Source organism: Heptranchias perlo, chromosome 20 (assembly GCF_035084215.1).
Source record: "Heptranchias perlo isolate sHepPer1 chromosome 20, sHepPer1.hap1, whole genome shotgun sequence".
In the NCBI taxonomy this organism is placed as follows: Eukaryota; Metazoa; Chordata; class Chondrichthyes; order Hexanchiformes; family Hexanchidae; genus Heptranchias; species Heptranchias perlo.
Genome location: NC_090344.1, coordinates 18,337,444 through 18,364,910, shown reverse-complemented (window position 1 = coordinate 18,364,910; position 27,467 = coordinate 18,337,444). Strand labels below are relative to the sequence as shown.

General features: G+C 44.6%; 7 non-coding genes across 7 annotated transcripts; all 7 read right to left on the bottom strand.

Annotated features, from left to right (window-relative positions):
• Positions 1-2,391: 2,391 nt before the first annotated feature.
• Positions 2,392-2,464, bottom strand: trnaf-gaa (transfer RNA phenylalanine (anticodon GAA)). The gene has a single exon. It is a non-coding gene; the product is annotated as a tRNA-Phe (tRNA).
• Positions 2,465-3,483: 1,019 nt separating this feature from the next.
• Positions 3,484-3,556, bottom strand: trnak-cuu (transfer RNA lysine (anticodon CUU)). The gene has a single exon. It is a non-coding gene; the product is annotated as a tRNA-Lys (tRNA).
• A 2,791-nt stretch (positions 3,557-6,347) lies between these two features.
• trnaf-gaa (transfer RNA phenylalanine (anticodon GAA)) lies at positions 6,348-6,420 on the bottom strand. Its single transcript has one exon. It is a non-coding gene; the product is annotated as a tRNA-Phe (tRNA).
• A 3,927-nt stretch (positions 6,421-10,347) lies between these two features.
• trnaf-gaa (transfer RNA phenylalanine (anticodon GAA)) lies at positions 10,348-10,420 on the bottom strand. The gene has a single exon. It is a non-coding gene; the product is annotated as a tRNA-Phe (tRNA).
• A 3,937-nt stretch (positions 10,421-14,357) lies between these two features.
• On the bottom strand, positions 14,358-14,430 carry trnaf-gaa (transfer RNA phenylalanine (anticodon GAA)). The gene has a single exon. It is a non-coding gene; the product is annotated as a tRNA-Phe (tRNA).
• Positions 14,431-19,903: 5,473 nt separating this feature from the next.
• Positions 19,904-19,976, bottom strand: trnaf-gaa (transfer RNA phenylalanine (anticodon GAA)). Its single transcript has one exon. It is a non-coding gene; the product is annotated as a tRNA-Phe (tRNA).
• Positions 19,977-23,945: 3,969 nt separating this feature from the next.
• On the bottom strand, positions 23,946-24,017 carry trnaw-cca (transfer RNA tryptophan (anticodon CCA)). Its single transcript has one exon. It is a non-coding gene; the product is annotated as a tRNA-Trp (tRNA).
• Between the last annotated feature and the right edge of the window lie 3,450 nt (positions 24,018-27,467).

The window sequence follows — 27,467 nt, the reverse complement described above, 5'->3', positions numbered from 1 at the left end:
TCATTTTGGATTCGGCCAACAGAGAGAGAGAAAAAGGCCGTCTTCACCGGAGATTGATCCTTTAGCGATCTCTCACAAATCAACTGAAACCAGTCGGAATGTGAATACCATTTCACTTTTCCAAAATAAAGGGAGTGACATTCATTGTGGAAACAGTCTGATGTCGCTCACTGCAGAAATATCCATGTCAGTGTGAAGGAGCTCGCTTGCAACCTTCGAACCTTCTCTGTCAAGAAGTATTCCGACTTCGTTCAAGCCAACCTCGTTTTTTTGGATATTTTTCATATGCCTGTTATCCAACCGCAGAATAAATGGTGGAAAATCAGACGCACTCAGCTGGCAATGCTTGCGGTACATTTTCTGGCAGACAAGACACACATTCGAACCCAAGAATTTGCGAGACAATGAATGTTAAGTTAAAAGGTTGCCTTCGTGTCCTCTAACGACCAACTTTTCAGTTCGCAGCGAAACGCGCGAACCAATTGCGCCACAGAAACAGAACTTGCAAATGTTCAAGGACTAATTCATCGAGCTGACGTTTCAGGTTGCCGCACTCAATGTAACAGCTTTCTTCCAATCAGTTTACTTTTCCAAAATAAAATGTGTGCAGCTTGCACGAGTGAAAATCTGTGCTGTATTATTTCTGAAAATTAAACTCACCTTGCCATTAAACACCTGTATGTTGAAAGACTCAGTCCGCTCGTGGAAGAGAGGATTGATTTTTGAGCTGTGATTCGCCATTCTCTGTTCCAGTAATATTCAGGTTTGCGGAAAATGAGATGAGATGAAATGAGCAGGACAAACCAGCAGGTCTGTGACACTACACGGTGTCTACAAAGTTGTCTCTTGCACTTACAGTGAAGTGGACGACAATTTTCACTCTTAAACCAGTAATTATTATGTTAAGAAAAAATGTGGCCGTGAAAGACTCGATTTCAGCGCGGTGACACGGGCCAGAGTAAAGTTCAGTTCATGCGATTGCCGAGTGGCGAGAGGTTGGATTTGGAACTCCTGTGCGGCTGCGCTGCACATTGTCCAGATCTGTTTGGAGCGATATTCCCTTCAATTCATCACTTACAGGGACAGTTTGATTCTAAGTTTCTTTTCCCTGGTGCTTGGTGAGATTTCAGAAATAAACGCGACCCGTGCTTAACCCAAACTCGTCACTGACACATTGACCGATACAAGGCGGCCACACTCTCCACTTCAGTGAGATGAAAGCCGACAGCGATTTCTCGTCGGTTCCAATGACGAAAAAAAGTCATTCAATGAAAGTGCAGGTCATTGAGGTGCCTTTAAATTCCTGATTGTTTGCACAGAACTTCTTCCCAACGCGTTTGAGATACACGTGGGGCGATTTGGGGACTTCTTCTCCCTCTTTGCAAAAGTTTCATCCGCAGCACAAGATCAAAAGTCGAGGGCAAAATGAAACGATTTGCTCAAATTTGAGATCCAGAGAACCAGAATATAGAGCAAGGTTCTGTTTATTGAGAAAAAGCAGATGAAACATTCATTCCGGAACGATACAGAACCCTATCAGCTCGAAAGGCAACGGTTACCCCGTGTTTTGAACACGCAGCCTTCTGGTGACGCAGGAAGAAACGCAGATGGTAGCAGGAAATTGAAAAGTGGGGATTGATAGATTAAGTGTGTGGACAAAACTGTGGCAAATAGTGTTCAATGTGGGGGAGACCGAGGTCATACACTTTAAATCTAAGAAAGATAAATCAGAGTATTTTCTAAATGGTGAGAAACTCGGTGCTGTGGAGGAGCAGAGAGATTTAGGGGTCCAAGTACAGAAATCGCTGCAGGTACAAAAAATAATTAAACAGCCTAATGTGCCGTTGGTACGGCCGGTTAACTCGTTTGCAAAGAGTATACTGTAACATAATGATCACGGACTCGATTCTTGTAATTTACTTTATTTATTTCGCGTTTTTGTAACTTTTGAAATCCAAGCTTTAAAAAGAAAATCAACAGAAAAATTCACGGGGACCGTTTTTGAATTACATCCGTTGTAACTTTGCCCCTGGGCAGGATAAACACGTCTTTCTTTTGATTTGTCTTTCTCCAATTTGCAGATAAACGTTTAACTCGCGGCCTGTTCCCATTAATGATCATCAGCAGCAACAGACAGACAGAGCGGGTCTGACCGCCCCGAGATGTGGAAAATGGAACAGTTTCGGACAAATCAAATAGTCACCTGGCACCGAGAGAGACAAAACCAAGAGAAAAAGGCAGAAGTTAACAGTGAAATAACAGCCCAATACAAACGATATAAATAATTCCCATCCTTGATGTCTCTCTATTCAATCCCCAATCCTTCAGTGGCGGGAATTAAATTTCACTGCAAATAAATCCGAGAATCGAAGCAAGGACACAAACAAAAACTGCCGAAACTCGGGATTGAACCAAGGACCTTCAGATCTTCAGTCTGACGCTCTCCCAACTGAGCTATTTCGGCTCTGTATCCAACGATTACTTTGTGTTATTGTCGTGGAAGAAAATATAACCCCAGGAGGAATTGCCCCTCCTGTTCATTCCACAATTCATATATAAACATCGTACTCGTAGAGATACACCCACAGTTCATATATAGACATCGTTGTCATACGTAAACTACCAAAGTTTATAAATCAACAGCGCACTCATACATCCACACCCAGTTTGTGGGAGGAAGATCGGTACCGACCGCCGATCGAGCTCTCAGAGGCGGAAGCAGCAGCGACCGATCAAACTCTTGATCTCATCCTTAACACAGACCGGTAGATCCACCTGTGAAGTTACACCGCACTTTGATAGCAGGAACGGTAATTGCTTCTGAGAAGGCCTCAGGGCGTCTAATCGCTTCTTAGTGGCGATCCATTGTGGCAAGGGCATCTCAGAGAGGGGAAGGTACTATCAGAGGACATCAGAGAGTGTAAGGGGGTTCAAAGAGGAGAGCGTGCAGTCAGATGGCATCAGAGAGTGTTTTTAAGATCTGAGAGAGGGGAAGGACTGCCCAGTATGGGAGAGTGTAAGGCGGCTCAGGGCGCATCTGTGTAAAGGGCAATCAATAGGTATCAGAGCAGGTGAATGGCGCTGACAAGGTTCAAAGTGAATCATGGACTCTCTGAGGGTATCGGAGAAGGTAAGAGACAGAGCGTATCAGCGATGATAAGGAGCACAGGGAGAATCAAATGGGGTAAGGGGGGATCAGGAGGTATCAGAGAGGCGAATTGTTCCAGCGTTGGCATCTCCTAAATATTACATTTTCTGACCTTCAACATTTTTAATAACAACAAAAAGTGAATCCAATTGAACCGATAACCTGTCCGTGTCCCATGCGGAGGGAACGAGAAGGTAGAATCGATAGGGAGTGGATATTTGGCAACGCTCACGGTTTCCTTTCACACAGCTCAGGGTTGTGCCTTTTTCGAATCTGGGGACAAGAGGTTGCACTTTAAAAATTTTATCACCGAGTGTGAAAAGTGGAACACAAATCGCCCAACGTGGGGCTCGAACCCACGACCCTGAGATTAAGAGTCTCATGCTCTACCGACTGAGCTAGCCGGGCCGACTGCTGAAATTCTTCCCATCTTATCATTGCAGAGAGATAACTGTTGGCTTTGCTGCAGGAGTTCAGTTCGTTCCACAATCTCAGGGTATCGACTTCTGAACACCCGTTTTTTCATTCTGGAGTTAGTCTGATGTCTTTTACCATTCGTCCAGCTCCGCGCTGAGCAGTATCGGAACATCGGGACAAGAGAAGGCCATTCAGCCCCTCGAACCTGCTGCCCCATTCAATTGGATCATGAGTTGATCTGCAATTCATCTCTGTTTCTCCGTCTTGGACTCATATTCCTTGGTACCCGAATCGAAAAACGATCTGTCAATATCAGACTTCAAATTATGAATTGAACCACAATCCACATCCTTTGGGATGAGAGAGTTACAGCTTTCGGCCGTATTTTGTTTGCTAAAGTGATTCCTGATTTCTTGCATGATTAGTCCAGCTCCAATTTCATTTTGGATTCGGCCAACAGAGAGAGAGAAAAAGGCCGTCTTCACCGGAGATTGATCCTTTAGCGATCTCTCACAAATCAACTGAAACCAGTCGGAATGTGAATACCATTTCACTTTTCCAAAATAAAGGGAGTGACATTCATTGTGGAAACAGTCTGATGTCGCTCACTGCAGAAATATCTATGTCAGTGTGAAGGAGCTCGCTTGCAACCTTCGAACCTTCTCTGTCAAGATGTATTCCGACTTCGTTCAAGCCAACCTCGTTTTTTTGGATATTTTTCATATGCCTGTTATCCAACCGCAGAATAAATGGTGGAAAATCAGACGCACTCAGCTGGCAATGCTTGCGGTACATTTTCTGGCAGACAAGACACACATTCGAACCCAAGAATTTGCGAGTCAACTTTTCAGTTCGCAGCGAAACGCGCTAACCAATTGCGCCACAGAAACAGAACTTGCAAATGTTCAAGGACTAATTCACAGAGCTGAAGCTTCAGGTTGCCGCACTCAATGTAACAGCTTTCTTCCAATCAGTTTACTTTTCCAAAATAAAATGTGTGCAGCTTGCACGAGTCAAAATCTGTGCTGTATTATTTCTGAAAATTAAACTCACCTTGCCATTAAACACCTGTATGTTGAAAGACTCAGTGCGCTCGTGGAAGAGAGGATTGATTTTTGAGCTGTGATTCGCCATTCTCTGTTCCAGTAATATTCAGGTTTGCGGAAAATGAGATGAGATGAAATGAGCAGGACAAACCAGCAGGTCTGTGACACTACACGGTGTCTACAAAGTTGTCTCTTGCATTTACAGTGAAGTGGACGACAATCTTCACTCTTCAACCAGTAATTATTATGTTCAGAAAAAATGTGGCCGAGAAAGACTCGATTTCAGCGCGGTGACACGGGCCAGAGCAAAGTTCAGTTAATGCGATTGCCGAGTGGCGAGAGGGTGGATTTGTAACTCCTGTGCGGCTGCGCTGCACATTGTCCAGATCTGCTGGAGCGATATTCCCTTCAATTCATCACTTACAGGGACAGTTTGATTCTAAGTTTCTTTTTCCCGGTGCTTGGTGAGATATCAGAAAAAAAACGCGACCCGTGCTTCACCCAAACTCGTCACTAACACGTTGACCGATGCAAGGCGGCCACACTCTCCACTTCAGTGAAATGAAAGCCGACAGCGATTTCTCGTCGATTCCAATGGCGAAAAAAAGTCATTCAATGAAAGTGCAGGTCATTGAGGTGCCTTTAAATTCCTGATTGTTTCCACAGAACTTCTTCCCAAAGCGTTTGAGATACACGTGGGGAATTTGGGGACTTCTTCTCCCTCTTTGCAAAAGTTTCATCCGCAGCACAAGATCAAAAGTCGAGGGCAAAATGAAACGATTTGCTCAAATTTGAGAACCAGAGAACCAGAATTTAGAGCAATGTTATTTTATTGAGAAAAAGCAGATGAAACATTCATTCCGAACGATACAGAATCCTATCAGCTCTAAAGGCAACGGTTACCCCGTGTTTTGAACACGCAGCCTTCTGGTGACGCAGGAAGAAACGCAGATGGTAGCAGGGAATTGAAAAGTGGGAATTGATAGATTAAGTGTGTGGACAAAACTGTGGCAAATAGTGTTCAATGTGGGGGAGACCGAGGTCATACACTTTAAATCTAAGAAAGATAAATCAGAGTATTTTCTAAATGGTGAGAAACTCGGTGCTGTGGAGGAGCAGAGAGATTTAGGGGTCCAAGTACAGAAATCGCTGCAGGTACAAAAATTTATTAAACAGCCGAATGTGCCGTTGGTACGGCCGATTTAACTCGTTTGCAAAGAGTATACTGTAACATAATGATCACGGACTCGATTCTTGTAATTTACTTTATTTATTTCGCGTTTTTGTAACTTTTGAAATCGAAGCTTTAAAAAGAAAATCAACAGAAAAATTCACGGGGACCGTTTTTGAATTACATCCGTTGTAACTTTGCCCCTGGGCAGGATAAACACGTCTTTCTTTTGATTTGTCTTTCTCCAATTTGCAGATAAACGTTTAACTCGCGGCCTGTTCCCATTAATGATCATCAGCAGCAACAGACAGACAGAGCGGGTCTGACCGCCCCGAGATGTGGAAAATGGAACAGTTTCGGACAAATCAAATAGTCACCTGGCACCGAGAGAGACAAAACCAAGAGAAAAAGGCAGAAGGTAACAGTGAAATAACAGCCAAATACAAACGATATAAATAATTCCCATCCTTGATGTCTCTCTATTCAATCCCCAATCCTTCAGTGGCGGGAATTAAATTTCACTGCAAATAAATCCGAGAATCGAAGCAAGGACAAAAACAAAAACTGCCGAAACTCGGGATTGAACCAAGGACCTTCAGATCTTCAGTCTAACGCTCTCCCAACTGAGCTATTTCGGCTCTGTACCCAACGATTACTTTGCGTTATTGTCGTGGAAGAAAATATAACCCCAGGAGGAATTGCCCCTCCTGTTCATTCCACAATTCATATATAAACATCGTACTCGTAGAGATACACCCACAGTTCATATACAAACATCGTTGTCATACGTAAACTACCAAAGTTTATAAATCAACAGCGCACTCATACATCCACACCCAGTTTGTGGGAGGAAGATCGGTACCGACCGCCGATAGAGCTCTCAGAGGCGGAAGCAGCAGCGACCGATCAAACTCTTGATCTCATCCTTAACACAGACCGGTAGATCCACCTGTGAAGTTACACCGCACTTTGATAGCAGGGACGGTAATTGCTTCTGAGAAGGCCTCAGGGCGTCTAATCGCTTCTTCGTGGCGATCCATTGTGGCAAGGGCATCTCAGAGAGGGGAAGGTACTATCAGAGGGCATCAGAGAGTGTAAGGGGGCTCAAAGAGGAGAGCGGGCAGTCAGATGGCATCAGAGAGTGTTTTAAGATCTGAGAGAGGGGAAGGACTGCCGAGTATGGGAGAGTGTAAGGCGGCTCAGGGCGCATCTGTGTGAGGGGCAATCAATAGGTATCAGAGCAGGTGAATGGCGCTGACAAGGTTCAAAGTGGATCATGGACTCTCTGAGGTTATCGGAGAAGGTAAGAGACAGAGCGTATCAGCGATGATAAGGAGCGCAGGGAGAATCAAATAGGGTAAGGGGAGATCAGGAGGTCTCAGAAAGGCGAATTGTTCCAGAGTTGGCATCTCCTAAATATTACATTTTCAGACCTTCAACATTTTTAATAACAGCAAAAAATGAATCCGATTGAACCGATAACATGTCCGTGTCCCATGTGGAGGTCGAATCGGGAGGGAGTGGATATTTGGCAACGCTCACGGTTTCCTTTCACGCAGCTCAGGGTTGTGTCTGGTTCGAATCTGGAGACAAGAGGTTGCACTTTGAAAATTTATCACACAGTGTGAAAAGTAGAACACAAATCGCCCAACGTGGGGCTCGAACCAACGACCCTGAGATTAAGAGTCTCATGCTCTCCCGACTGCGCTTGCCGTGCCGACTGCCGAAATTCTTCCCATCCTATTATTGCAGAGAGACAACTGTTGGCTTTGCTGCAGGAGTTCAGTTCGTTCCACAATCTCAGGGTATCGACTTCTGAACACCCGTTTTTTCATTCTGGAGCTCGTCTGATGTCTTTTACCATTCGTCCAGCCCCGCGCTGAGCAGTATCGGAACATCGGGACAAGAGAAGGCCATTCGGCCCCTCGAACCTGCTGCCCCATTCAATTAGATCATGAGTAGATCTGCAATTCATCTCTGTTTCTCCGCCTTGGACTCATATTCCTTGGTACCCGAATCGAAAAACGATGTCTCAATATCAGATTTCAAATTATGAATTGAGCCACAATCATCATCCTTTGGGATGAGAGAGTTCCAGCTTTCGGCCGTATTTTGTTTGCAAAAGTGATTCCTGATTTCTTGCCTGATTAGTCCAGCTCCAATTTCATTTTGGATTCGGCCAACAAAGAGAGAGAAAAAGGCCGTCTTCACCGGAGATTGATCCTTTAGCGATCTCTCACAAATCAACTGAAACCAGTCGGAATGTGAATACCATTTCACTTTTCCAAAATAAAGGGAGTGACATTCATTGTGGAAACAGTCTGATGTCGCTCACTGCAGAAATATCCATGTCAGTGTGAAGGAGCTCGCTTGCAACCTTCGAACCTTCTCTGTCAAGAAGTATTCCGACTTCGTTCAAGCCAACCTCGTTTTTTTGGATATTTTTCATATGCCTGTTATCCAACCGCAGAATAAATGGTGGAAAATCAGACGCACTCAGCTGGCAATGCTTGCAGTACATTTTCTGGCAGACAAGACACACATTCGAACCCAACAATTTGCGAGACGATGAATGTTAAGGTAAAAGGTTGCCTTCGTGTCCTCTAACGACCAACTTTTCAGTTCGCAGCGAAACGCGCTAACCAATTGCGCCACAGAAACAGAACTTGCAAATGTTCAAGGACTAATTCATCGAGCTGACGCTTCAGGTTGCCGCACTCAATGTAACAGCTTTCTTCCAATCAGTTTACTTTTCCAAAATAAAATGTGTGCAGCTTGCACGAGTCAAAATCTGTGCTGTATTATTTCTGAAAATTAAACTCACCTTGCCATTAAACACCTGTATGTTGAAAGACTCAGTCCGCTCGTGGAAGAGAGGATTGATTTTTGAGCTGTGATTCGCCATTCTCTGTTCCAGTAATATTCAGGTTTGCGGAAAATGAGATGAGATGAAATGAGCAGGACAAACCAGCAGGTCTGTGACACTACACGGTGTCTACAAAGTTGTCTCTTGCACTTACAGTGAAGTGGACGACAATTTTCACTCTTAAACCAGTAATTATTATGTTAAGAAAAAATGTGGCCGAGAAAGACTCGATTTCAGCGCGGTGACACTGGGCCGGAGAAAAGTTCAGTTAATGCGATTGCCGAGTGGTGAGAGGGTGGATTTGGAACTCCGGTGCGGCTGCGCTGCGCATTGTCCAGATCTGTTTGGAGCGATATTCACTTCAATTCATCACTGACAGGGACAGTTTGATTCTAAGTTTCTTTTCCCCGGTGCTTGGTGAGATTTCAGAAATAAACGCGACCCGTGCTTAACCCAAACTCGTCACTAACACGTTGACCGATGCAAGGCGGCCACACTCTCCACTTCAGTGAGATGAAAGCCGACAGCGATTTCTCGTCGATTCCAATGTCGAAAAAAAATCATTCAATGAAAGTGCAGGTCATTGAGGTGCCTTTAAATTCCTGATTGTTTACACAGAACTTCTTCCCAAAGCGTTTGAGATACACGTGGGGAATTTGGGGACTTCTTCTCCCTCTTTGCAAAAGTTTCATCCGCAGCACAAGATCAAAAGTCCAGGGCAAAATGAAACGATTTGCTGAAATTTGAGAAACAGAGAACCAGAATTTAGAGCAATGTTATTTTTATTGAGAAAAAGCAGATGAAACTTTCATTCCGAACGATACAGAATCCTATCAGCTCTAAAGGCAACGGTTCACCCGTGTTTTGAACACGCAGCCTTCTGGTGACGCAGGAAGAAACGCAGATGGTAGCAGGGAATTGAAAAGTGGGAATTGATAGATTAAGTGTGTGGACAAAACTGTGGCAAATAGTGTTCAATGTGGGGGAGACCGAGGTCATACACTTTAAATCTAAGAAAGATAAATCAGAGTATTTTCTAAATGGTGAGAAACTCGGTGCTGTGGAGGAGCAGAGAGATTTAGGGGTCCAAGTACAGAAATCGCTGCAGGTACAAAAATTTATTCAACAGCCTAATGTGCCGTTGGTACGGCCGGTTAACTCGTTTGCAAAGAGTATACTGTAACATAATGATCACGGACTCGATTCTTGTAATTTACTTTATTTATTTCGCGTTTTTGTAACTTTTGAAATCGAAGCTTTAAAAAGAAAATCAACAGAAAAATTCACGGGGACCGTTTTTGAATTACATCCGTTGTAACTTTGCCCCTGTGCAGGATAAACACGTCTTTCTTTTGATTTGTCTTTCTCCAATTTGCAGATAAACGTTTAACTCGCGGCCTGTTCCCATTAATGATCATCAGCAGCAACAGACAGACAGAGCGGGTCTGACCGCCCCGAGATGTGGAAAATGGAACAGTTTCGGACAAATCAAATAGTCACCTGGCACCGAGAGAGACAAAACCAAGAGAAAAAGGCAGAAGGTAACAGTGAAATAACAGCCAAATACAAACGATATAAATAATTCCCATCCTTGATGTCTCTCTATTCAATCCCCAATCCTTCAGTGGCGGGAATTAAATTTCACTGCAAATAAATCCGAGAATCGAAGCAAGGACGAAGAAAGTAAACAAACAAAAACTGCCGAAACTCGGGATTGAACCAAGGACCTTCAGATCTTCAGTCTAACGCTCTCCCAACTGAGCTATTTCGGCTCTGTACCCAACGATTACTTTGTGTTATTGTCGTGGAAGAAAATATAACCCCAGGAGGAATTGCCCCTCCTGTTCATTCTGCAATTCAAATATAAACATCGTACTCGGAGAGATACACCCACAATTCATATATAAACATCGTTGTCATACGTAAACTACCAAAGTTTATAAATCAACAGCGCACTCATACATCCACACCCAGTTTGTGGGAGGAAGATCGGTACCGACCGCCGATAGAGCTCTCAGAGGCGGAAGCAGCAGCGACCGATCAAACTCTTGATCTCATCCTTAACACAGACCGGTAGATCCACCTGTGAAGTTACACCGCACTTTGATAGCAGGGACGGTAATTGCTTCTGAGAAGGCCTCAGGGCGTTGAATCACATCTTAGTGGCGATCCATTGTGGCAAGGGCATCTCAGAGAGGGGAAGGTACTATCAGAGGGCATCAGAGAGTGTAAGGGGGCTCAAAGAGGAGAGCGTGCAGTCAGATGGCATCAGAGAGTGTTTTTAAGATCTGAGAGAGGGGAAGGACTGCCGAGTATGGGAGAGTGTAAGGCGGCTCAGGGCGCATCTGTGTAAGGGGCAATCAATAGGTATCAGAGCAGGTGAATGGCGCTGACAAGGTTCAAAGTGAATCATGGACTCTCTGAGGGTATCGGAGAAGGTAAGAGACAGAGCGTATCAGCGATGATAAGGAGCACAGGGAGAATCAAATGGGGTAAGGGGGGATCAGGAGGTATCAGAGAGGCGAATTGTTCCAGCGTTGGCATCTCCTAAATATTACATTTTCTGACCTTCAATATTTTTAATAACAACAAAAAGTGAATCCAATTGAACCGGTAACCTGTCCGTGTCCGATGCGGAGGGAACGAGAAGGTAGAATCGATAGGGAGTGGATATTTGGCAACGCTCACGGTTTCCTTTCACACAGCTCAGGGTTGTGCCTGTTTCGAATCTGGAGACAAGAGGTTGCACTTTAAAACTTTTATCACCGAGTGTGAAAAGTAGAACACAAATCGCCCAACGTGGGGCTCGAACCCACGACCCTGAGATTAAGAGTCTCATGCTCTCCCGACTGCGCTTGCCGTGCCGACTGCCGAAATTCTTCCCATCCTATGATTGCAGAGAGACAGCTGTTGGCTTTGCTGCAGGAGTTCAGTTCGTTCCACAATCTCAGGGTATCTGCTTCTGAACACCCGTTTTTTCATTCTGGAGCGCGTCTGATGTCTTTTACCATTCGTCCAGCCCCGCGCTGAGCAGTATCGGAACATCGGGCAAGAGAAGGCCATTCGGCCCCTCGAACCTGCTGCCCCATTCAATTAGATCATGAGTTGATCTGCAATTCATCTCTGTTTCTCCGCCTTGGACTCATATTCCTTGGTACCCGAATCGAAAAACGATGTCTCAATATCAGATTTCAAATTATGAATTGAGCCACAATCATCATCCTTTGGGATGAGAGAGTTCCAGCTTTCGGCCGTATTTTGTTTGCAAAAGTGATTCCTGATTTCTTGCCTGATTAGTCCAGCTCCAATTTCATTTTGGATTCGGCCAACAAAGAGAGAGAAAAAGGCCGTCTTAACCGGAGATTGATCCTTTAGCGATCTCTCACAAATCAACTGAAACCAGTCGGAATGTGAATACCATTTCACTTTTCCAAAATAAAGGGAGTGACATTCATTGTGGAAACAGTCTGATGTCGCTCACTGCAGAAATATCCATGTCAGTGTGAAGGAGCTCGCTTGCAACCTTCGAACCTTCTCTGTCAAGAAGTATTCCGACTTCGTTCAAGCCAACCTCGTTTTTTTGGATATTTTTCATATGCCTGTTATCCAACCGCAGAATAAATGGTGGAAAATCAGACGCACTCAGCTGGCAATGCTTGCGGTACATTTTCTGGCAGACAAGACACACATTCGAACCCAAGAATTTGCGAGACAATGAATGTTAAGGTAAAAGGTTGCCTTCGTGTCCTCTAACGACCAACTTTTCAGTTCGCAGCGAAACGCGCTAACCAATTGCGCCACAGAAACAGAACTTGCAAATGTTCAAGGACTAATTCATCGAGCTGACGCTTCAGGTTGCCGCACTCAATGTAACAGCTTTCTTCCAATCAGTTTACTTTTCCAAAATAAAGGGTGTGCAGCTTGCACGAGTCAAAATCTGTGCTGTATTATTTCTGAAAATTAAACTCACCTTGCCATTAAACACCTGTATGTTGAAAGACTCAGTCCGCTCGTGGAAGAGAGGATTGATTTTTGAGCTGTGATTCGCCATTCTCTGTTCCAGTAATATTCAGGTTTGCGGAAAATGAGATGAGATGAAATGAGCAGGACAAACCAGCAGGTCTGTGACACGACACGGTGTCTACAAAGTTGTCTCTTGCACTTACAGTGAAGTGGACGACAATTTTCACTCTTAAACCAGTAATTATTATGTTAAGAAAAAATGTGGCCGAGAAAGACTCGATTTCAGCGCGGTGACACTGGGCCGGAGAAAAGTTCAGTTAATGCGATTGCCGAGTGGCGAGAGGGTGGATTTGGAACTCCGGTGCGGCTGCGCTGCGCATTGTCCAGATCTGTTTGGAGCGATATTCCCTTCAATTCATCACTGACAGGGACAGTTTGATTCTAAGTTTCTTTTCCCCGGTGCTTGGTGAGATTTCAGAAATAAACGCGACCCGTGCTTAACCCAAACTCGTCACTAACACGTTGACCGATACAAGGCGGCCACACTCTCCACTTCAGTGAGATGAAAGCCGACAGCGATTTCTCGTCGATTCCAATGTCGAAAAAAAATCATTCAATGAAAGTGCAGGTCATTGAGGTGCCTTTAAATTCCTGATTGTTTACACAGAACTTCTTCCCAAAGCGTTTGAGATACACGTGGGGCGATTTGTGGACTTCTCCCTCTTTGCAAAAGTGTCATCCGCAGCACAAGATCAAAAGTCGAGGGCAAAATGAAACGATTTGCTGAAATTTGAGAACTAGAGAACCAGAATTTAGAGCAATGTTATTTTTATTGAGAAAAAGCAGATGAAACATTCATTCCGGAACGATACAGAACCCTATCAGCTCTAAAGGCAACGGTTACCCCGTGTTTTGAACACGCAGCCTTCTGGTGACGCAGGAAGAAACGCAGATGACAGCAGGAAATTGAAAAGTGGGAATTGATAGATTAAGTGTGTGGACAAAACTGTGGCAAATAGTGTTCAATGTGGGGGAGACCGAGGTCATACACTTTAAATCTAAGAAAGATAAATCAGAGTATTTTCTAAATGGTGAGAAACTCGGTGCTGTGGAGGAGCAGAGAGATTTAGGGGTCCAAGTCGAGAAATCGCTGCAGGTACAAAAATTAATTAAACAGCCTAATGTGCCGTTGGTACGGCCGGTTAACTCGTTTGCAAAGAGTGTACTGTAACATAATGATCACGGACTCGATTCTTGTCATTTACTTTATTTATTTCGCGTTTTTGTAACTTTTGAAATCGAAGCTTTAAAAAGAAAATCCACAGAAAAATTCACGGGGACCGTTTTTGAATTACATCCGTTGTAACTTTGCCCCTGGGCAGGATAAACACGTCTTTCTTTTTATTTGTCTTTCTCCAATTTGCAGATAAACGTTTGACTCGCGGCCTGTTCCCATTAATGATCATCAGCAGCAACAGACAGACAGAGCGGGTCTGACCGCCCCGAGATGTGGAAAATGGATCAGTTTCGGACAAATCAAATAGTCACCTGGCACCGAGAGAGACAAAACCAAGAGAAAAAGGCAGAAGGTAACAGTGAAATAACAGCCAAATACAAATGATATAAATATTTCCCATCCTTGATGTCTCTCTGTTCAATCCCCAATCCGACAGTGGCGGGAATTAAATTTACTGCAAATAAATCCGAGAATCGAAGCAAGGAAGAAGAAAGTAAACACCCAAAAACTGCCGAAACTCGGGATTGAACCAAGGACCTTCAGATCTTCAGTCCAACGCTCTCCCAACTGAACTATTTCGGCTCTGTACCCAACGCTTACTTTGTGTTATTGTCGTGGAAGAAAATATAACCACAGGAGGAATTGCCCCTCCTGTTCATTCCACAGTTCATATATAAACATCACACTCACAGAGATACACCCACAGTTCATAGATAAACATCGTACTCATAGAGATACACCCACAGTTCATATATAAACATCGCACTCATAGAGATACACCCACAGTTCATATATATATATATATATATATATCGTACTCATAGAGATACACCCACAGTTCATATATAAACATCGTACTCATCGAGATACACCCACAGTTCATATATAAACATCGCTGTCATACGGAAACTAGCAAAGTTTATAAATCAACAGCGCACTCATACATCCACACCCAGTTTATCGGAGGAAGATCGGTACCGACCGCCGATAGAGCTCTCAGAGGCGGAAGCAGCAGCGACCGATCAAACTCTGGATCTCATCCTTAACACAGACCAGCAGATCCACCTGTGAAGTTACACCGCACTTTGATGGCAGGGACGGTAATGGGTTCTGAGAAGGCGTCAGGGCGTTTAATCGCTTCTTGGTGGCGATCCATTGGGGCAAAGGAATCTCAGAGAGGGGAAGGTACTATCAGAGGGCATCAGAGAGTGCAACGGGGCTCAGAGAGGGGTGCGGGCAGTCAGAGGGTATCAGAGAGCATATTGAGATCTCACAGAGGGTAAGGACTGCCAGAGGGTATCAGAGAGTGTACGGACTCTCAGGGCATATCAGTGGGTGAGGACTGCGGGTATCAGAGAGTGTAAAGGGCGCTGACAAGGTTGAAAGAGGATAATGGACTCACTGAGGGTATGAGAGAAGATAAGGAGGTCAGGGAGAATCAAAGAGTGTAAGTGGGTATCAGGAGGAATCAGAGAGGCGAATGGATCCAGAGTTGGCATCTTCTAAATATTACACATCCTAACTATCAACATTTTTAATAACAGCAAATATGAAACCTATTGAAACGGTATCTGCCGTATCCCATGTGGAAGGAATGAGAAGATAGTACCGGGAGGGACTGGATATTGGGCAACGCTCACGGTTTCCTTTCACACAGCTCAGTGTTGTGTCTGTTTATTTTACTGGATATCATGAACTGGAGATCAGAGGTTGCACTTTGAACCTTTCATCACCCACTGTGAAAAATAGAACTCAAAACCCCCAATATTTGCTTTAAACCCAATACCCTGAGGTTAGGAATTTCGTGCTTTACCGACTGAGCTCGCCGGGCCAGCGGCAGGGCTCCTTCTCATCCTATTATTGCAGAGAGGCAGGTGGTGACGTTGCTGTCGGGGTTCAGTTTGTTCGACAATCCCAAGGTGGCTGAATCTGAACACCCGATTTTCATTCTGGAGTCAAGTCTGATGCCTCTTACCAGTCGTCCAGCCCCGCACTGAGCAGGAGTGTAACATCGGCACAGGAGAAGACCATTCAGCCCCTCGAGCCTGCTGTCCCATTCAATTAGATCATGAAGTGATCAGTAATTTATCTCTGTTTCCCCGCCTTGGACTCATATCCCTTGGTAACCGAACCAGAAAAAGATCTATCAATATCAGACTTGAAAATTTGAATTGAGCCTCAATCCACATCCTTTGGGATGAGAGAGTTCCAGCTTCCGGCCGTATTTTGTTTGCTAAAGTGATTCCTGATTTCTTGCATGATTAGTCCAGCTCCAATTTCATTTTGGATTCTGCCAAGAGAGAGAGAGAGATAAAAAGGCCGCCTTAACCGGAGATTGATCATTTGAAGATCTCTCACAAATCAACTGAAACCTGTCGGAATGTGAATGCCATTTACTTTTCCAAAATAAAGGGAGTGTCATTCATTGTGGAAACAAGAAGTAATCCGAATTCTTTCAAGCCAATCTCGTTTTTTTTGAATATTTTTCAGACAGCAGATTAAATGGTGGAAAATTAGACGCACTCAGCTGGCAATGTTCACGGTATAGAATCATAGAATCATAGAGGTTTACCACATGGAAACAGGCCCTTCGGCCCAACATGTCCATGTCGCCCAGTTTATACCACTAAGCTAGTCCCAATTGCCTGCACTTGGCCCATATCCCTCGATACCCATCTTACCCATGTAACTGTCCAAATGCTTTTTAAAAGACAAAATTGTACCCGCCTCTACTACTGCCTCTGGCAGCTCGTTCCAGACACTCACCACCCTTGGAGTGAAAAAATTGCCCCTCTGGATCCTTTTTTATCTCTCCCCTCTCACCTTAAATCTGTGCCCCCTCGTTATAGACTCCCCTACCTTTGGGAAAAGATTTTGACTATCTACCTTATCTATGCCCCTCATTATTTTATAAACTTCTATAAGATCACCCCTAAACCTCCTATTCTCCAGGGAAAAAAGTCTCAGTCTATCCAACCTCTCCCTATATGTCAAACCATCAAGTCCCGGTAGCATCCGAGTAAATCTTTTCTGCACTCTTTCTAGTTTAATAATTTCCTTTCTATAATAGGGTGACCAGAACTGTACACAGTATTCCAAGTGTGGCCTTACTAATGTCTTGTACAACTTCAACAAGACATCCCAACTACTGTATTCAATGTTCCGACCAATGAAACCAAGCATGCTGAATGCCTTCTTGACCACCCTATCCACCTGTGACTCCACTTTCAAGGAGCTATGAACCTGTACTCCTAGATCTCTTTGCTCTATAACTCTCCCCAACGCCCTACCATAAACGGAGTAGGTCCTGGCCCGATTCGATCTACCAAAATGCATCACCTCACATTTATCTAAATTAAACTCCATCTGCCATTCATCGGCCCACTGGCCCAATTTATCAAGATCCCGTTGCAATCCTAGATAACCTTCTTCACTGTCCACAATGCCACCAATCTTGGTGTCATCTGCAAACTTACTAACCATGGCTCCTAAATTCTCATCCAAATCATTAATATAAATAACAAATAACAGCGGACCCAGCACCGATCCCTGAGGCACACCGCTGGTCACAGGCCGCCAGTTTGATAAACAACCCTCCACAACCACCCTCTGTCTTCTGTCGTCAATCCAATTTTGTATCCAATTGGCTACCTCACCTTGGATCCCGTGAGATTTAACCTTATGTAACAACCTACCATGCGGTACCTTGTCAAAGGCTTTGCTAAAGTCCATTTAGACCACGTCTACTGCACAGCCCTCATCAATCTTCTTGGTTACCCCTTCAAAAAGCTCAATCAAATTCGTGAGACATGATTTCCCACTCACAAGACCATGCTGACTGTTCCCAATCAGTCCCTGCCTCTCCAAATGCCTGTCGATCCTGTCTCTCAGAATACCCTCTAACAACTTACCCACAGCAGATGTCAGGCTCACCGGTCTGTAGTTCCCAGGCTTTTCCCTGCCGCCCTTCTTAAACAAAGGCACAACATTTGCTGCCCTCCAATCTTCAGGCACCTCACCTGTATATTTTCGTTCAGACAGGACACACATTCGAATGCTGGAAACGCGAGACATTGAATGTTCAGGTGAAAGTTACTATCCAGCGTCCACCGGGTGGAGCTTGAACCAACAACCTTTCAGTTAACAGCCGAACGCGCGAAACAATTGCGCCACAGAAACACAACTTTGAAGTTGCTGAAGGACTAATTCACCGAGCTAAAGCTTCAGCTTGCCGCGATGAATTTAACAGCTGTCTGACTATCAGTTTACTTTTCCAAAATAAAGGGTGTGCAGCTTGCATGAGTGAAAATCTGTGCTGTATTATTTCTGCACATGAAGCCAACCTTGCCATTAACCACCGTATGTTGGAAGACTCAGTCCCCTCGTGGTAGATAGGATTGACCTTTTGAGCTGTGATTTGCCATCCTATATTCCAGTAATATTCAGGTTTGCTGAAAATGAGATGAGATGAAATGAGCAGGTCCAAGGAGCAGCTCTGTGACACGACACGGTGTCTACAAAGTTGTCTCTTGCACTTACAGTGAAGCGGACCGTAGTCTTCACTATTAAACCAGTAACTATGATGTTGAAAAAAAGGTGTTCGAGAAATACTTGATTTCAGCGTGGCGATACTGGGCCGGAGTAAAGTTGTGATTGCCGAGTGGCGAGAGGGTGGATTTGGAACTCCTGTGCGGCTGCGCTGCTCATTGTCCAGATCTGCTTGGAGCGATATTCACTTCAATTCTTCACTGACAGGGACAGTTTGATTCGAAGTTTCTTTTCCCTGTTGCTTGGTGAGATTTCAAAAATAAAGACGACCCGTGCTCACCCCAAACTCGTCACTTACACGCTGACAGATACATGGCGGTCACACTCTTCACTTCAGTGAGATGAAAGCCGAGAGGCGAACAAAACTCATTCAATGAAAGTGCAGGTCATTGAGGGGCCTTGAAAGTCCTGATTGTTTGCACTGAACTTCTTCCGAAAGCGTTTCCGATTCACGTGGAGCGATTTGGCGACTTATTTCCCTCTTTGCAAAAGTTTCAACTGCAGGTCAAGATCAAAAGTCAAGGGCAGAATGAGACGCCATCCTGAAATTTGGGAACCAGACTTTAGAGCAAGGTTCTGTTTATTGAGAAAAAGCAGATGAAACATTCATTCCGGAACGAGCCAGAATCCGATCAGCTCGAGAAGTAACGGTTACCCGGTGATTTGAACACGCAGCCTTCTGGTGGCACAACAAGTCATGTGATGGAAGCAGGACGTTGCAAAGTGGGAATTAATCGATTAAGTGAGTGGGAAAAACTGCGGCAAATAGAGTTCAATGTGGGGGAGTGCGAGGTGATCCACTTTAAATCTAATGAAGATAAATCAGGCTATTTTCTAAATGGTGAGAAAAAAGGAACTGTGGAGGAGCACGGAGATTTCGGGGTCCAATACAGAAATCGCTACCAACCAGCATACAGGTACAACAATTAATTAAACAGCCGTTCGGACCGCCGGTTAGCTCATTTGCAAAGAGTATGCCGTAATGTCATGAACACGGATTCCATTCTTATAATTTGCTTTATTTATTTCGGGCTTTTGTAACTTTTAAAATGCAAGCCTTACAAACAGGTCCACAGACAAATTCACGGGGACAGTGTTATTGAATAACATCCATTGTAACTTTGCCCCTGGGCCGGAGAAACACGTCTTTCTTTTTATTTGTCTTTCTCCGGTTTGCAGAGAAACGTTTTACTCGCGGCCTGTTCCCATTAATGATCATCAGCAGCAACAGACAGGCAGAGCGGGTCTGACCGCCCCGAGTTGTGGAAAAGGCATCGGTTTAGGACAAATGCATCAAATGAAATTGTCCCCCGGCACCGAGAGAGAAAAAACAAGAGAAAAAGGCAGAAGTTAACAGAGAAATAAAAACTAAATCAAGACGAAAAAATATTTCCCATCCTTGATGCCTCTCTATTTCATCCCCAAACCTTCAGTGGCGAGTATCAAATTTCACTGTAATAAAATGCGAGAATCGAAGCAAGGAAGAAGAAACTCAACAACCAAAAACTGCCGAAACTCGGGATTGAATCAAGGACCTTTAAATCTTCAGTCCAACGCTCTCCCAACTGAGCTATCTCGACCGCTTGTCAAAGTATCCCTTTACATCATTGTCTTGGAAGAAAACATAACCCCAGGAGGAATTGCAGCTCCTGTTTATTCCGCAATTCATCGAAAAACATTGCACTCATGTGTGCACACCCCGAGTTCGTATATAAACATCGCACCCATATATACGCACCCGCAGTTCAGATATAAACATCGCACTCATATATACACACCCGCAATTCAGATATAAACATCGCACTAATATATACACACACAGTTCATATATAAATATCACACTCATATATACACACCCACAGTTCATGTATAAATATCACCCTCATATATACACACCCATTGTTCATATTTAAACATCACACTCATATATACACACACAGCTCATATATAAACATCGCACTCATATATGGACTCCCACACTTTATAAAACAACAGCGCACTCTCACGACACGTCCTGTTTTGTATTTTCAGCGTTAAATTTGCTGAAGTCTGGCAAAGGGGGCGAGATGTCGGTCCTGCTACTTCGACGGATGTGTCGGTGTCCAGGGGATTGGAAAGCTCCTGTGCCACACGAAGTGTCTGAAAGGCCCGGATACACATGAAGATCATCAGCGCGGTGTCCACACCTCGTGCTGCAATGTTAGCGAGCCTGATCAACTTAAAAGGAGGCTTGTTGCAAACACCTTGTGGTCTCAGTTTCTTTTTGCACAGAACTGAACCTCAATCGTTCAAAATGCAATGTTTTCTTTGCTGTTTCACAATAAACATTATCTTATAATAAAGTTTCGCTCATTGGTTCCTCAGTGTCAGAGGGAGAATTGTCCAAAACTCCTCATTTAATTCATTGTTTATTCAGAATCAGCCCACGATTGACACAGAGAGATAAACACACAGAGAGATACAGAGTATCGTTAAACACAGCAAAAGATACAGAGTATCGGTAAACACAGCGAGAGATACAGAGTATCGGTAAACACAGCGAGATACAGTGTATCGGTAAACACAGCGAGAGATACAGAGTATCGGTAAACACAGCGGGAGATACAGAGTATCGGTAAACACAGCGAGATACAGTGTATCGGTAAACACAGCGAGAGATACAGAGTATCAGTAAACACAGCGAGAGATACAGAGTATCGGTAAACACAGCGAGAGATACAGAGTATCGGTAAACACAGCGAGATTCAGTGCATCGGTAAACACAGCGAGAGATACAGAGTATCGGCAAACACAGCGAGAGATACAGAGTATCGGTAAACACAGCGGGAGATACAGAGTATCGGTAAACACAGCGAGATACAGAGTATCGGTAAACACAGCGAGAGATACAGAGTATCGGTAAACACAGCGAGAGATACAGAGTATCGGTAAACACAGCGGGAGATACAGAGTATCGGTAAACACAGCGAGATACAGAGTATCGGTAAACACAGCGAGAGATACAGAGTATCGGTAAACACAGCGAGAGATCAAGAATATCGGTAAACACAGCGAGAGATCCAGAGTATCGGTAAACACAGCGAAATGGACAAGAGAAATAGAAAAATACAAACTGCCTCAAACGCTAACAGACAGATATCAGGAAGAGGTGGTGGAGTCGTTGCAGCTTAATTTGTATCATCAATTTGCAAAAGCTGGGCAAATTGCCTTTTTCCCAACAAGAGGTCCTCGGTTCGATTCCCAGCAGTGCCTTTTTATTCCATCTGATATTTACCCCATTTCTGAATGAAACAACAAAGTGAGGTGAGAGTGACTGCATTGACATCAAGGCAGCATTTGACCGAGTGTGGCACCAAGGAGCCCCAGTAAAATTGAAGTCAATGGGAATCAGGGGGAAAACTTTCCAGTGGCTGGAGTCATACCGAGCACAAAGGAAGATGGTAGTGGTTGTTGGAGGCCAATCGTCTCAGCCCCAGGACATTGCTGCAGGAGTTCCTCAGGGTAGTGTCCTGGGTCCAACCATCTTCAGCTGCTTCATCAATGACCTTCCCTCCATCATAAGGTCAGAAATGGGGATGTTCGCTGATGACTGCACAGTGTTCAGTTCCATTCGCAACCCCTCAAATAATGAAGCAGTCCGAGCCCGCATGCAGCAAGACCTGGACAACATCCAGGCTTGGGCTCATAAGCGGCAAGTAACATTCGCGCCAGATAAATGCCAGGCAATGACCATCTCCAACAAGAGACAGTCTAACCACCTCCCCCTGACATTCAACGGCATTACCATCACCGAATCCCCCACCATCAACATCCTGGGGGTCACCATTGACCAGAAACTTAACTGGACCAGCCATATAAATACTGTGGCTACAAGAGCAGGTCAGAGGATGGGTATTCGGCGGCGAGTGACTCACCTCCTGACTCCCCAAAGCCTTTCCACCATCTACAAGGCACAAGTCAGGAGTGTGATGGAATACTCTCCACTTGCTTGGATGAGTGCAGCTCCAACAACATTCAAGAAGCTCGACACCATCCAAGATAAAGCAGCCCGCTTGATTGGCACCCCATCCACCACACTAAACATTCACTCTCTTCACCACCGGATCACTGTGGCTGCAGTGTGTACCATCCACAGGATGCACTGCAGCAACTCGCCAAGGCTTCTTCGACAGCACCTCCCAAACCCGCGACCTCTACCACCTAGAAGGACAAGAGCAGCAGGCACATGGGAACAACACGACCTGCACGTTCCCCTCCAAGTCACACACCATCCCGACTTGGAAATATATCGCCGTTCCTTCATTGTCGCTGGGTCAAAATCCTGGAACTCCCTTCCTAACAGCACTGTGGGAGAACCGTCACCACACGGACTGCAGCGGTTCAAGAACGCGGCTCACCACCGCCTTCTCAAGGGTAATTAGGAATTGGCAATAAATGCCGGCCTCGCCAGCGACGCCCAGGTCCCATGAGCGAATAAAAAAAATACTAAACTTTGCAACAGAGTAGTCCGGAGGAACCACATGTCAATTCAAATAAGTAGATATATTTTGGAACACACCAATTGTACCTTCAACTCTGGTCGAAATGTTCACAAGCAAAAGGACTTAGCTGAGACTCGAATTAACAATCTCGCCATTTCCCGATCATGTAATGTCATTTCAGGACCGCGCACTGACTGATTGCGCCGCTTGAGTCCGGTCACTTTGATCACCTGTCCCACTCTGCTGGAAAGAATCTTCAGTGTTTGAGGCCCTTACACGTGGAAACGTGTCCAGTCACTGTGATCAAACTAATATCTGCACTTTCACTTTCAGCTTCTTTCACATCCTCTGCTCCATTGCACGACAAGCGGGTTTTCTGCGAACAGGTCAAAATGAACATTGCCAGAAATTCTATCAGTCGTCGGATTTGAACCCAGCGCCCACACAGCGATTCGATTTATTGTCTTAAAACAACGAGCTTTGTTCGCAAATCGCCTTGCCAGTCTTTCACGTTTTGTTTAATGCCCAAATAAATACATTGGAGCTAATTGACCGCATTTACACCGTGCTGGGATTGTTCTGCTCAGAACAGAGAAGGTTCAGTGGAGATTTGATCGAAGTGTTCAAAGTCATAAAGGGTTTAGATAAAGTTTATAATTGAAGCTGTTCCCATTGACGGAAGTGTCGGGAACAAGAGGACATAGATTTGAGGTGATTGGCAAAAGAACCAAAGGCGACATGATGAAAATCTTTTTTACGCAGCGAATGGTTCTGATCTGGAATGCACTACCTGAAAGGGTGGTGGAAGCAGATTCAATCGTGGCTTTCAAAAAGGAATTTGATAAATACTTGAAGGGGAAAATGCAGGGCCACGGGGAAAGGGACGGGGAATGGGACCAATGGGATTGTTCTTACAAAAGGCAGGTAAGGAATTGATGGGTCGAATGACCTCCTTCTGTGGTGTGTTCATTCTGTGATAAATATTATTTTACATACAGTGAATGGACCATCCCTGAAAGACTGCCCCGCGATAAAACAGAGTGACACTGAAACGTTGCGCAAATGTGATGACCCCGACGTGATTCGAACACGCATCTTTCTAATTTGGAGTCAAACGCGCTACCGTTGCGCCACGAGGTCCACAGTGAACAGATGGAGCCGGATCCATAGGAGGGAGATCGGTACCGACCGCCACAGGGACTCGAAGAGGCGGAAGCAGCAACAGCAACAGCGCAGGAGCCCCGCTCTCGAATCCAGCCGTTCCCAGCGGAGAGCTGCCAGTCCCGGCCTGAGCCCTGTCTGGGAGCCGACTGCCATTCTTTCTTCACAGAACGGGACCGATCCAGTTTCAGCTCACACACAAGCTCAGGAATCCCACTCCTGACAGATTCACTTATTTAAACCTTGTTTAGATTCAGTGAATTGGGATTTAATTCAATCCTCATCTGCCCGCCGCTCTGTCAGTTCAGGACTTTATTTAAACCGATACTTGGAGCTCTGTTTTAGATGGTGCCGGCTGTTTAAGCATTTCTCAGTCCCACGACAAACACTTTTTGCTGCTAACTTCTGCTTAATACAAAGTGCCCAGGAACGAGGGAATTTTTCCAAGGTACTGAGTTCGAGTTAAGGAACAATTGAGGTGCGATCACACTACTGGGTGTATTCTAATGGCCACCAACTGTTGGGAAGGAAAAGAGGAGCAAATTTGAATGGGAAATTACAGAGAGGTGCAACAGCCAAAGAGTATTAATAAACGTGGATTTCAAATATCATCATGTAGACTGAGATAACAATAATACAAGGCGCAAAGAAGAGGAAGAATTTTTGAAATGTGTTCAGGATAACATTCTCGACCAGTACGTTTCTGGCCCACTGAGGAAGGAGGCATTGCTGGACTTGGTTCAAGGGAATGAGGCGGGCCAAGTGGAGCAAGTGTCAGTGGGGGAGCATTTAGGGAGCAGCGATCAGTTTCATAAGGATTAGAATAGCTATGGAAATGGACTCAGTCCACTCTAAAGTAAAAATACTCAATTGGAGGAGGGTCAATTTCAGTGGGATGAGAACAGATCTGGCCCCGGTAAATTGGAATTAAAGATTATCAGGCAAAACTATAATTGGACAGTGGGCGGCTTTTAAAAAAATGATTCGGGTATAGAGAAGGTACATTCCAACGAGGTTGAAAGGTAAGGCAACTAAAGTCAGAGCTCCCTGGATAATAAGAGAGACAGAGAGTAAGATGAAGCGGGAAAAAGTGGCGTATGACAGGTGTCAGGTTGATAACACAGGTGCCAACCAGAGACAATAGAGAAAGTTCAGAGGGGAAGTGAAAAAGGAAATAAGAGGGGCAAAGAGAGAGCATAAGAATAGTGGAAAACATAGAAGGGAATCAACAGACATGTTAACAGTAAACGGGTAATAAGAGGAGGGTCGGGGACGATTAGGGACCATAACGGAGATCTACTCATGGAGGCAGTGGGCATGGCAGAGGTATTAAATGAGTACTTCGCATTGTTCTTTACCAAGGAAGAAGATGCTGCCAGATTCTCGATTAAGGAAGATATAGTTAAGATACTGGATGGGCTAAAAAAAATGAGAAAGAAGAGGTACTAGAAAGGCTTGCTGTACTTAAAATAGATAAGACACCTGGTCCGGATGGGATGCACCCTAGGATGCTGAGGGAAGGAAGGGGGAAATTGCAGAGCTACTGGCCATAATCTTCCAAACATCCTCAGATATGGGGATGGTGCCAGAGGACTGGAGGATTGCAAATGTTACAACCTTGTTCAAAAAATGGTGTAAAGCTAAACCCAGCAACCATAGGTCAGTCAGTTTAACCTCGGTGGTGGGGAAAGTTTTGGAAACGATAATCCGGGACAGAATTAACAGCCACTTGGACGAGTGTGGATTGATTAGGGAATGCCAGCATTTTAAAAGCAAATCGTGTTTAACCAACTTGGTAAAGTTGTTCGATGAGGTAACAGAGAGTGTAGATGAGGTCAATGCAGTTGAGGTGGTGTATATGGACTTTCAAAAAGCGTTTGATAAAGTGCCACGTGGTAGGCTTGCGATCAAGATTGCGGCCCATGGAACACAGAGGGCAATAGCAACATGGTAACAGAACTGGCTAAATGACAGGAAACAGAGAGTTGTTGTGAACGGTTGTTTTTCGGACTGGAGGGAGGTGGGCAATGGTGTTCCATAGGGGTCGGTGCTGGGACCACTGCTTTTCTTGATATATATTAATGACTTGGACTTGGGAGTAAAGGGTACAATATCAAAATCTGCAGACGACAATAAATTGGAAGGGTAGAGAACAGTGAGATGGATAGACTTGAAGAGGATATGGACACGCCGGTGGCATGGATGGACACGTGGCAGATGAAGTCTAACGCGGAAAAATGCGAGGTGATGCATTTCGGTGGGAAAAACGAGGAGAGGCAATATAAACTAGAGGGCACAATTCAAAAAGGGTTACAGGAACAGAGGGATCTGTGGGTACATGTGCACAAATAGTTGAAAGTGGTAGGGCAGGTGGAGAAAATTGTTTAAAAAGCAGATGGGGTCCTGGGTTTTATAAAGAGGGGCATAGAGTAGAAAAACAAGGAAGTCATGAACCTTTATAAAACATTATTCCGGCCACAAATGGAGTATTGTGTCCAGTTCTGGGCAGTGCACTTTTGGAACGATGTGAAGGCCTTGAGAGGGTGCAGAGGACATTTACTAGAATGATTCCAGGGATGAGGGACTGAAGAAGCTGGGAATATTCACCTTGGAACTGAGAAGGCTGAGAGGAGATTTGATAGAGATATTCAAAATCATGAAGGGCCTGGACAGAGTAGATAGAGTGAAACTGTTCCCATTGGCGGAAGGGACATGAACCAAAGGGCATAGATTTAGGGTGATTGGCAAAAGAACCAAAGGTGACATGAGTGAAAACTTCTTTACACAGCGAGTGGTTGGAATCTTTGCTTTTTGTGCTTTGCATGTGATGAAATTTGATCATTTTTCAGACTGTATCTTGTGAGTGGGATCATGACGCCAGGAATCTGGTGCAGCCGTTGTTAAATTTATCAATAACAGGCAATTGTCGACTTTTATCACAGGAACGCCCTAACTGGTTATGCGATCAAGATGAAAGTAACGCAACGAGGGCCAATTGATACAATACGAAAGGCAAAGGGCTGTGACAAAAACCCCCACCGTTTTGCTTTTCCAACATAAATATTGCGCCATTTATTCTCTGAAAATTGAAACAGTCTGGTCTCGCTCACGACAGAAATCTCAACGTCACAGCGAATTCGCCATTCGGGACCTTGTCTGTCAAGATGAATTGTGATTTCCGTGAAGCCAATGTTCCATTCCTTTATAAGTTTCATGTGCCTGCTATGCGATCAAAAGGTTTTTTTTAGTCCACAGTGTAAATGGTGGACTATCAGCCCTGCTCAGCCGGCAATGATCACAGTACATTTTCGTACAGACAAAACACACATTGAAACCCTGGAACTTTGAGGCGATGAATCATCAGGAAAAATGAAATAAGAGCTCAAATCAATCTTACCAATAGCACCATCGAGACAAGTGTAGAGTTCA